The sequence below is a fragment of the Cherax quadricarinatus genome, chromosome 3, assembly GCF_038502225.1.
Source record: "Cherax quadricarinatus isolate ZL_2023a chromosome 3, ASM3850222v1, whole genome shotgun sequence".
NCBI lineage: Eukaryota > Metazoa > Arthropoda > Malacostraca > Decapoda > Parastacidae > Cherax > Cherax quadricarinatus.
Window position 1 is genome coordinate 28,779,796 of NC_091294.1, and position 10,000 is coordinate 28,789,795.

The following is a 10,000-nucleotide window of genomic DNA, read 5'->3' on the forward strand; positions in this document are numbered from 1 at the left end:
TCACTGACTAACTCACTGTCAGACACTGACTAACTCACTGCCAGTCACTGACTAACTCACTGTCAGACACTGACTAACTCACTGTCAGTCACTGACTAACTCACTGTCAGTCACTGACTAACTCACTGTCAGTCACTGACTAACTCACTGCCAGTCACTGACTAACTCACTGTCAGACACTGACTAACTCACTGCCAGTCACTGACTAACTCACTGTCAGTCACTGACTAACTCACTGTCAGTCACTGACTAACTCACTGTCAGACACTGACTAACTCACTGTCAGACACTGACTAACTCACTGTCAGACACTGACTAACTCACTGTCACTGACTAACTCACTGTCAGACACTGACTAACTCACTGTCAGTCACTGACTAACTCACTGTCAGTCACTGACTAACTCACTGTCAGTCACTGACTAACTCACTGTCAGTCACTGACTAACTCACTGTCAGACACTGACTAACTCACAGTCAGTCACTGACTAACTCACTGTCAGTCACTGACTAACTCACTGTCAGTCACTGACTAACTCACTGTCAGTCACTGACTAACTCACTGTTAGTCACTGACTAACTCACTGTCAGACACTGACTAACTCACTGTCAGTCACTGACTAACTCACTGTCAGTCACTGACTAACTCACTGTCAGACACTGACTAACTCACTGTCAGTCACTGACTAACTCACTGTCAGTCACTGAATAACTCACTGTCAGACACTGACTAACTCACTGTCAGACACTGACTAACTCACTGTCAGTCACTGACTAACTCACTGTCAGTCACTGACTAACTCACTGTCAGACACTGACTAACTCACTGTCAGACACTGACTAACTCACTGTCAGTCACTGACTAACTCACTGTCAGACACTGACTAACTCACTGTCAGTCACTGACTAACTCACTGTCAGACACTGAATAACTCACTGTCAGTCACTGACCAACTCACTGTTAGTCACTGACTAACTCACTGTCAGTTACTGACTAACTCACTGTCAGTCAATGACTAACTCACTGTTAGTCACTGACTAACTCACTGTCAGTCACTGCCTAACTCACTGTCAGACACTGACTAACTCACTGTCAGACACTGACTAACTCACTGTCACTGACTAATTCACTGTCAGACACTGACTAACTCACTGTCAGTCACTGACTAACTCACTGTCAGTCACTGACTAACTCACTGTCAGTCACTGACTAACTCACTGTCAGTCACTGACTAACTCACTGTCAGACACTGACTAACTCACTGTCAGTCACTGACTAACTCACTGTCAGACACTGACTAACTCACTGTCAGTCACTGACTAACTCACTGTCAGTCACTGACTAACTCACTGTTAGTCACTGACTAACTCACTGTCAGACACTGACTAACTCACTGTCAGTCACTGACTAACTCACTGTCAGTCACTGACTAACTCACTGTCAGACACTGACTAACTCACTGTCAGTCACTGACTAACTCACTGTCAGTCACTGAATAACTCACTGTCAGACGCTGACTAACTCACTGTCAGACACTGACTAACTCAATGTCAGTCACTGACTAACTCACTGTCAGACACTGACTAACTCACTGTCAGTAACTGACTAACTCACTGTCAGACACTGACTAACTCACTGTCAGTCACTGACTAACTCACTGTTAGTCACTGACTAACTCACTGTCAGTTACTGACTAACTCACTGTCAGTCAATGACTAACTCACTGTTAGTCACTGACTAACTCACTGTCAGTCACTGACTAACTCACTGTCAGTCACTGACTAACTCACTGTCAGTCACTGACTAACTCACTGTCAGTCACTGACTAACTCACTGCCAGTCACTGACTAACTCACTGTCAGACACTGACTAACTCACTGCCAGTCACTGACTAACTCACTGTCAGTCACTGACTAACTCACTGTCAGTCACTGACTAACTCACTGTCAGACACTGACTAACTCACTGTCAGACACTGACTAACTCACTGTCAGACACTGACTAACTCACTGTCACTGACTAACTCACTGTCAGACACTGACTAACTCACTGTCAGTCACTGACTAACTCACTGTCAGTCACTGACTAACTCACTGTCAGTCACTGACTAACTCACTGTCAGTCACTGACTAACTCACTGTCAGACACTGACTAACTCACAGTCAGTCACTGACTAACTCACTGTCAGACACTGACTAACTCACTGTCAGTCACTGACTAACTCACTGTCAGTCACTGACTAACTCACTGTTAGACACTGACTAACTCACTGTCAGACACTGACTAACTCACTGTCAGTCACTGACTAACTCACTGTCAGTCACTGACTAACTCACTGTCAGACACTGACTAACTCACTGTCAGTCACTGACTAACTCACTGTCAGTCACTGAATAACTCACTGTCAGACACTGACTAACTCACTGTCAGACACTGACTAACTCACTGTCAGTCACTGACTAACTCACTGTCAGTCACTGACTAACTCACTGTCACACACTGACTAACTCACTGTCAGACACTGACTAACTCACTGTCAGTCACTGACTAACTCACTGTCAGACACTGACTAACTCACTGTCAGTCACTGACTAACTCACTGTCAGACACTGAATAACTCACTGTCAGTCACTGACTAACTCACTGTTAGTCACTGACTAACTCACTGTCAGTTACTGACTAACTCACTGTCAGTCAATGACTAACTCACTGTTAGTCACTGACTAACTCACTGTCAGTCACTGACTAACTCACTGTCAGACACTGACTAACTCACTGTCAGACACTGACTAACTCACTGTCACTGACTAACTCACTGTCAGACACTGACTAACTCACTGTCAGTCACTGACTAACTCACTGTCAGTCACTGACTAACTCACTGTCAGTCACTGACTAACTCACTGTCAGTCACTGACTAACTCACCGTCACTCACTGACTAACTCACTGTCACTGACTAACTCACTGTCAGTCACTGGCTAACTCACTGTCAGTCACTGACTAACTCACTGTCAGTCACTGACTAACTCAGTCAGTCATTGACTAACTCACTGTCAGTCACTGCCTAACTCACTGTCAGTCACTGACTAACTCACTGTCAGACACTGACTAACTCGCACTGTCAGTCACTAACTCACACTGTCAGTCACTGTCTAACTCACACTCTCAGTCACTGTCTAACTCACACTGTCAGTCACTGTCTAACTCACACTGTCAGTCGCTGTCTAGCTCACATCAGCCACTGTCTAACTCACACTGTCAGTCGCTGTCTAACTCACACTGTCAGACACTGACTAACTCACACTGTTAGTCACTAACTCACACTGTCAGTCACTGTCTAACTCACAGTATCAGTCACTGTCTAACTCAAACTGTCAGTCACTGTCTAACTCACACTGTCAGTCACTGTTTAGCTCACACTGTTAGTCATTGTCTAACTCACAGTATCAGTCACTGTCTAACTCACACTGTCAGTCACTGTCTAACTCACACTGTCAGTCACTGTGTGCTCACACTGTCAGTCACTGTCTAACTCACACTGTCAGTCGCTGTCTAACTCACACTGTCAGTCACTGTCTAACTCACACTGTCAGTCGCTGTCTAACTCACACTGTCAGTCGGTGTCTAACTCACATCAGCCACTCTCTAACTCACACTGTCAGTCGCTGTCTATCTCACACTGTCAGACACTGACTAACTCACACTGTTAGTCACTAACTCACACTGTCAGTCACTGTCTAACTCACAGTATCAGTCACTCTCTAACTCAAACTGTCAGTCACTGTCTAACTCACACTGTCAGTCACTGTCTAGCTCACACTGTCAGTCACTGTCTAACTCACACTGTCAGTCGCTGTCTAACTCACACTGTCAGTCACTGTCTAACTCACACTGTCAGTCGCTGTCTAACTCACACTGTCAGTCACTGTCTAGCTCAGATTGTCAGTCGCTGTCTAACTCACACTGACAGACACTGACTAACTCACACTGTCAGTCACTAACTCACACTGTCAGTCACTGTCTAACTCACACTGTCAGTCACTGTCTAACTCACACTGTCACTGTCTAATTCACACTGTCAGTCACTGTCTAACTCACACTGTCAGTCACTGTCTAACTCACACTGTCACTGTCTAATTCACACTGTCAGTCACTGTCAAACTCACACTGTCAGTCGCTGTCTACTCACACTGTCAGTCGCTGTCTAACTCACACTGTCAGTTGCTGTCTAACTCACACTGTCAGTCACTGTCTAACTCAAACTGTCAGTCGCTGTCTAACTCACACTGTCAGACACTGACTAACTCACACTGTCAGTCACTAACTCACACTGTCAGTCACTGTTTAACTCATACTGTCAGTCACTTTCTAACTCACACTGTCACTGTCTAATTCACACTGTCAATCACTGTCTAACTCACACTGTCACTGTCTAATTCACACTGTCAGTCACTGACTAACTCACTGTCAGTCACTAACTCACTGTCAGACACTGACTAACTCACTGTCAGTCACTGACTAACTCACTGTCAGACACTAACTCACTGTCAGTCACTGACTAACTCACTGTCAGTCACTGACTAACTCACTCTCAGTCACTGACTAACTCACCGTCAGTCACTGACTAACTCACTGTCACTGACTAACTCACTGTCAGTCACTGACTAACTCACTGTCAGTCACTGACTAACTCACTGTCAGTCACTGACTAACTCACTGTCAGTCACTGACTAACTCACTGTCAGTCACTAACTCACTGTCAGTCACTGACTAACTCACTGTCAGACACTGACTAACTCGCACTGTCCGTCACTAACTCACAGTCAGTCACTGTGTAACTCACACTCTCAGTCACTGTCTAACTCACACTGTCAGTCACTGATTAACTCACACTGTCAGTCGCTTTCTAACTCACATCAGCCACTGTCTAACTCGCACTGTTAGTCGCTGTCTAACTCACACTGTCAGACACTGACTAACTCACACTGTTAGTCACTAACTCACACTGTCAGTCGCTGTCTAACTCACACTGTCAGTCACTGTCTAACTCACACTGTCAGTCACTGTGTAGCTCACACTGTCAGTCACTGTCTAACTCACACTGTCAGTCACTGTCTAACTCACACTGTCAGTCACTGTGTTGCTCACACTGTCAGTCACTGTCTAACTCACACTGTCAGTCACTGTCTAACTCACACTGTCAGTCGCTGTCTAACTCACACTGTCAGTCGCTGTCTAACTCACATCAGCCACTGTCTAACTCACACTGTCAGTCGCTGTCTAACTCACACTGTCAGACACTGTCTAACTCACACTGTTACTCACTAACTCACACTGTCAGTCACTGTCTAACTCACAGTATCAGTCACTGTCTAACTCACACTGTCAGTCACTGTCTAACTCACACTGTCAGTCACTGTCTAGCTCACACTGTCAGTCACTGTCTAACTCACACTGTCAGTCGCTGTCTAACTCACACTGTCGGTCACTGTCTAACTCACACTGTCAGTCGCTGTCTAACTCACACTGTCAGTCACTGTCTAGCTCACACTGTCAGTCGCTGTCTAACTCACACTGTCAGACACTGACTAACTCACACTGTCAGTCACTAACTCACACTGTCAGTCACTGTCTAACTCACACTGTCACTGTCTAATTCACACTGTCAGTCACTGTCTAACTCACACTGTCAGTCGCTCTTTACTCACACTGTCAGTCGCTGTCTAATTCACACTGTCAGTTGCTGTCTAACTCACACTGTCAGTCACAGTCTAACTCAAACTGTCAGTCGCTGTCTAACTCACACTGTCAGACACTGACTAACTCACACTGTCAGTCACTAACTCACACTGTCAGTCACTGTCTAACTCATACTGTCAGTCACTGTCTAACTCACACTGTCAAGCACTGTCTAACTCACACTGTCAGTCGCTGCCTGACTTCACTCTAACTGTTATGCAAGCTCTAAGTCACTCTGTTATACACTGTGTAGCTCATTCCAGCTCTTATACACTGTCTAACTTACACGGACAAACACTGTCTAACTTCACTCTAGCTCTCATACACTGTCTAACTCAACATGACTGCCATACCCACTCGTGAAACTTTTCACGTACCTAGCATCCGCCACCTTATACATGCCAGTTCATTCCTCTTCCACTCTAAAGCCAAACAACTGTTTCCTGACATGGAGAAACGTGGCTAGAAGTCTAACAAGTGGTGAAAAATGCAACATTACAGAGAGGAAACATGTTGAGACGTATCGCCCGTGGAAGAGAAGAAGACGGTTCCTCCAGAGGCTGAAGATCATTGAAGTTCTTCTTTCTGATGTTGTCTTCTTCATAACTTCCACCTGTGTCTCCACCTCCACCTGTGTCTCCACCTCCACCTGTGTCTCCACCTCCACCTGTGTCTCCACCTCCACCTGTGTCTCCACCTCCACCTGTGTCTCCACCTCCACCTGTGTTTCCACCTCCACCTGCGTCTCCACCTCCACCTGTGTCTCCACCTCCACCTGTGTCTCCACCTCCACCTGTGTCTCCACCTCCACCTGTGTTTCCACCTCCACCTGCGTCTCCACCTCCACCTGTGTCTCCACCTCCACCTGTGTCTCCACCTCCACCTGTGTCTCCACCTTCCACCTGTGTCTCCACCTCCACCTGTGTCTCCACCTCCACCTGTGTCTCCACCTCCACCTGTGTCTCCACCTCCACCTGTGTCTCCACCTTCACCTGTGTCTCCACCTCCACCTGTGTCTCCACCTCCACCTGTGTCTCCACCTCCACCTGTGTCTCCACCTCCACCTGTGTCTCCACCTCCACCTGTGTCTCCACCTCCACCTGTATCTCCACCTTCCACCTGTGTCTCCACCTTCCACCTGTGACTCCACCTCCACCTGTGTCTCCACCTCCACCTGTGTCTCCACCTCCACCTGTGTCTCCACATTCCACCTGTGTCTCCACCTTCCACCTGTGTCTCCACCTCCACCTGTGTCTCCACCTCCACCTGTGTCTCCACCTTCCACCTGTGTCTCCACCTCCATCTGTGTCTTCACCTCCACCTGTGTCTTCATCTCCACCTGTGTTTTCACCTCCATCTGTGTCTTCACCTCCACCTGTGTCTTCACCTCCACATGTGTCTTCACCTCCACCTGTGTCTTCACCTCCACCTGTGTCTTCACCTCCACCTGTGTCTTCACCTCCACCTGTGTCTTCACCTCCACCTGTGTCTTCACCTCCAACTGTGTCTCCACCTCCACCTGTGTCTTCATCTCCACCTGTGTCTCCACCTTCCACCTGTGTCACCACCTTCCACCTGTGTCTTCACCTCCACCTGTGTCTCCACCTCCACCTGTGTCTCCACCTCCACCTGTGTCTCCACCTCCACCTGTGTCTCCACCTTCCACCTGTGTCTCCACCTTCCACCTGTGTCTCCACCTTCCACCTGTGTCTCCACCTTCCACCTGTGTCTCCACCTTCCACCTGTGTCTCCACCTTCCACCTGTGTCTCCACCTCCACCTGTGTCTCCACCTCCACCTGTGTCTCCACCTCCACCTGTGTCTCCACCTCCACCTGTGTCTCCACCTCCACCTGTGTCTCCACCTCCACCTGTGTCTCCACCTCCACCTGTGTCTCCACCTCCACCTGTGTCTCCACCTCCACCTGTGTCTCCACCTCCACCTGTGTCTCCACCTCCACCTGTGTCTCCACCTCCACCTGTATCTCCACCTTCCACCTGTGTCTCCACCTTCCACCTGTGACTCCACCTCCACCTGTGTCTCCACCTCCACCTGCGTCTCCACCTCCACCTGTGTCTCCACATTCCACCTGTGTCTCCACCTTCCACCTGTGTCTCCACCTCCACCTGTGTCTCCACCTCCACCTGTGTCTCCACCTTCCACCTGTGTCTCCACCTCCATCTGTGTCTTCACCTCCACCTGTGTCTTCATCTCCACCTGTGTTTTCACCTCCAACTGTGTCTTCACCTCCACCTGTGTCTTCACCTCCACCTGTGTCTTCACCTCCACCTGTGTCTTCACCTCCACCTGTGTCTTCACCTCCACCTGTGTCTTCACCTCCACCTGTGTCTTCACCTCCAACTGTGTCTCCACCTCCACCTGTGTCTTCATCTCCGCCTGTGTCTCCACCTTCCACCTGTGTCACCACCTTCCTCCTGTGTCTTCACCTCCACCTGTGTCTCCACCTCCACCTGTGTCTCCACCTCCACCTGTGTCTTCACCTCCACCTGTGTCTCCACCTTCCACCTGTGTCTCCACCTTCCACCTGTGTCTCCACCTTCCACCTGTGTCTCCACCTTCCACCTGTGTCTCCACCTTCCACCTGTGTCTCCACCTTCCACCTGTGACTCCACCTCCAACTGTGTCTCCACCTTCCATCTGTGTCTCCACCTTCCACCTGTGTCACCACCTTCCATCTGTGTCTTCACCTCCACCTGTGTCTCCACCTCCACCTGTGTCTCCACCTCCACCTGTGTCTCCACCTCCACCTGTGTCTCCGCCTTCCACATGTGTCTCCACCTTCCACATGTGTCTCCACCTTCCACCTGTGTCTCCACCTTCCACCTGTGTCTTCACCTTCCACCTGTGTCTCCACCTTCCATATGTGTCTCCACCTTCCACCTGTGACTCCACCTCCAACTGTGTCTCCACCTTCCACCTGTGCCTCCACCTTCCACCTGTGTCTCCACCTTCCACCTGTGTCTCCACCTTCCACCTGTGTCTCCACCTCCACCTGTGTCTCCACCTTCCACCTTTGTCTCCACCTTCCACCTGTGTCACCACCTTCCACCTGTGTCTCCACCTTTCACCTTTGTCTCCACCTTCCACCTGTGTCTTCACTTTCCACCTGTGTCTCCACCTTCCACCTGTGTCTCCACTTTCCACCTGTGTCTCCACCTTCCACCTTTGTCTCCACCTTCCACCTGTGTCACCACCTTCCACCTGTGTCTCCACCTTCCACCTGTGTCTCCACCTTCCACCTTTGTCTCCACCTTCCACCTGTGTCACCACCTTCCACCTGTGTCTCCACCTTCCACCTGTGTCTCCACTTTCCACCTGTGTCTCCACCTTCCACCTGTGTCTCCACCTTCCACCTGTGTCTCCATGTCACTAGTTCTTCCATGTCCAGTGCCATATCATTCAATAAGAACATAAGAACATAAGAATGTAGGAACACTGCAGAAGGCATACTGGCCCATACGAGGCAGGTCCTTATCAAAACGATCTTTACCAAAAGCTCCCCAAGAAATAACTCCCGTACCCAATGACACCAATCAAACCCAGCCCCTCCCACTCATATATCCGTCCAGTCTCTTCTTAAAGCTACCCAAGGTCCTAGCCTCTACCACCCCACTAGGAAGACTGTTCCACGCATCTACAACTCTGTTAGAAAACCAGTACTTACCTATGTTCTTTCTAAATCTAAATTTATCCAACTTATATCCATTATTTCTTGTTCATTATTTCAATACCTTCACAATTATTGTATCTTGTATATTGTAATTATGTCTCCCCAGTTCTTTTCCCCTTTACTGTTGAAACTGAAAGTTCCTTCCACCTTCCCTTCCAATTATGGGTATCTTAATGCTGGTGAAGTGTTCCTGATCCGAGGAATTGGAGCTATGCCTCTATTCCTTGAATCAAACAATCAAACCTAATTAACTCGTATTCCCCAGTAGAGGTATGACTCTCACAGATTTAGCGCTTCCTCGTTAATATAATTATTATGTCCACTTCATACACTGCATTCCACATCTATTTTCACATCTTCGGGCTTCTTCTAACACTGGAGGTCAGGGAGGGGAGAACCTTTAGCTATTCTACTGTAAACCATTTAGACAAGGATAGACGCAGCACATAACCCCTGTGTACTAACTTTATTCTCTCTCTCTCTCTCTCTCTCTCTCTCTCTCTCTCTCTCTCTCTCTCTCTCTCTCTCTCTCTCTCTCTCTCTCTCTCTCTCTCTCTCTCACTCTCTCTC

General features: G+C 48.4%; 1 protein-coding gene across 2 annotated transcripts in view; it reads left to right on the forward strand.

The window, feature by feature from the left end:
- LOC128684071 (cell adhesion molecule Dscam2) overlaps window positions 1-10,000 on the forward strand; it is a 642,309-nt gene that overhangs the window by 481,547 nt on the left and 150,762 nt on the right. The gene's annotated exons all lie outside the window — the stretch shown is intronic.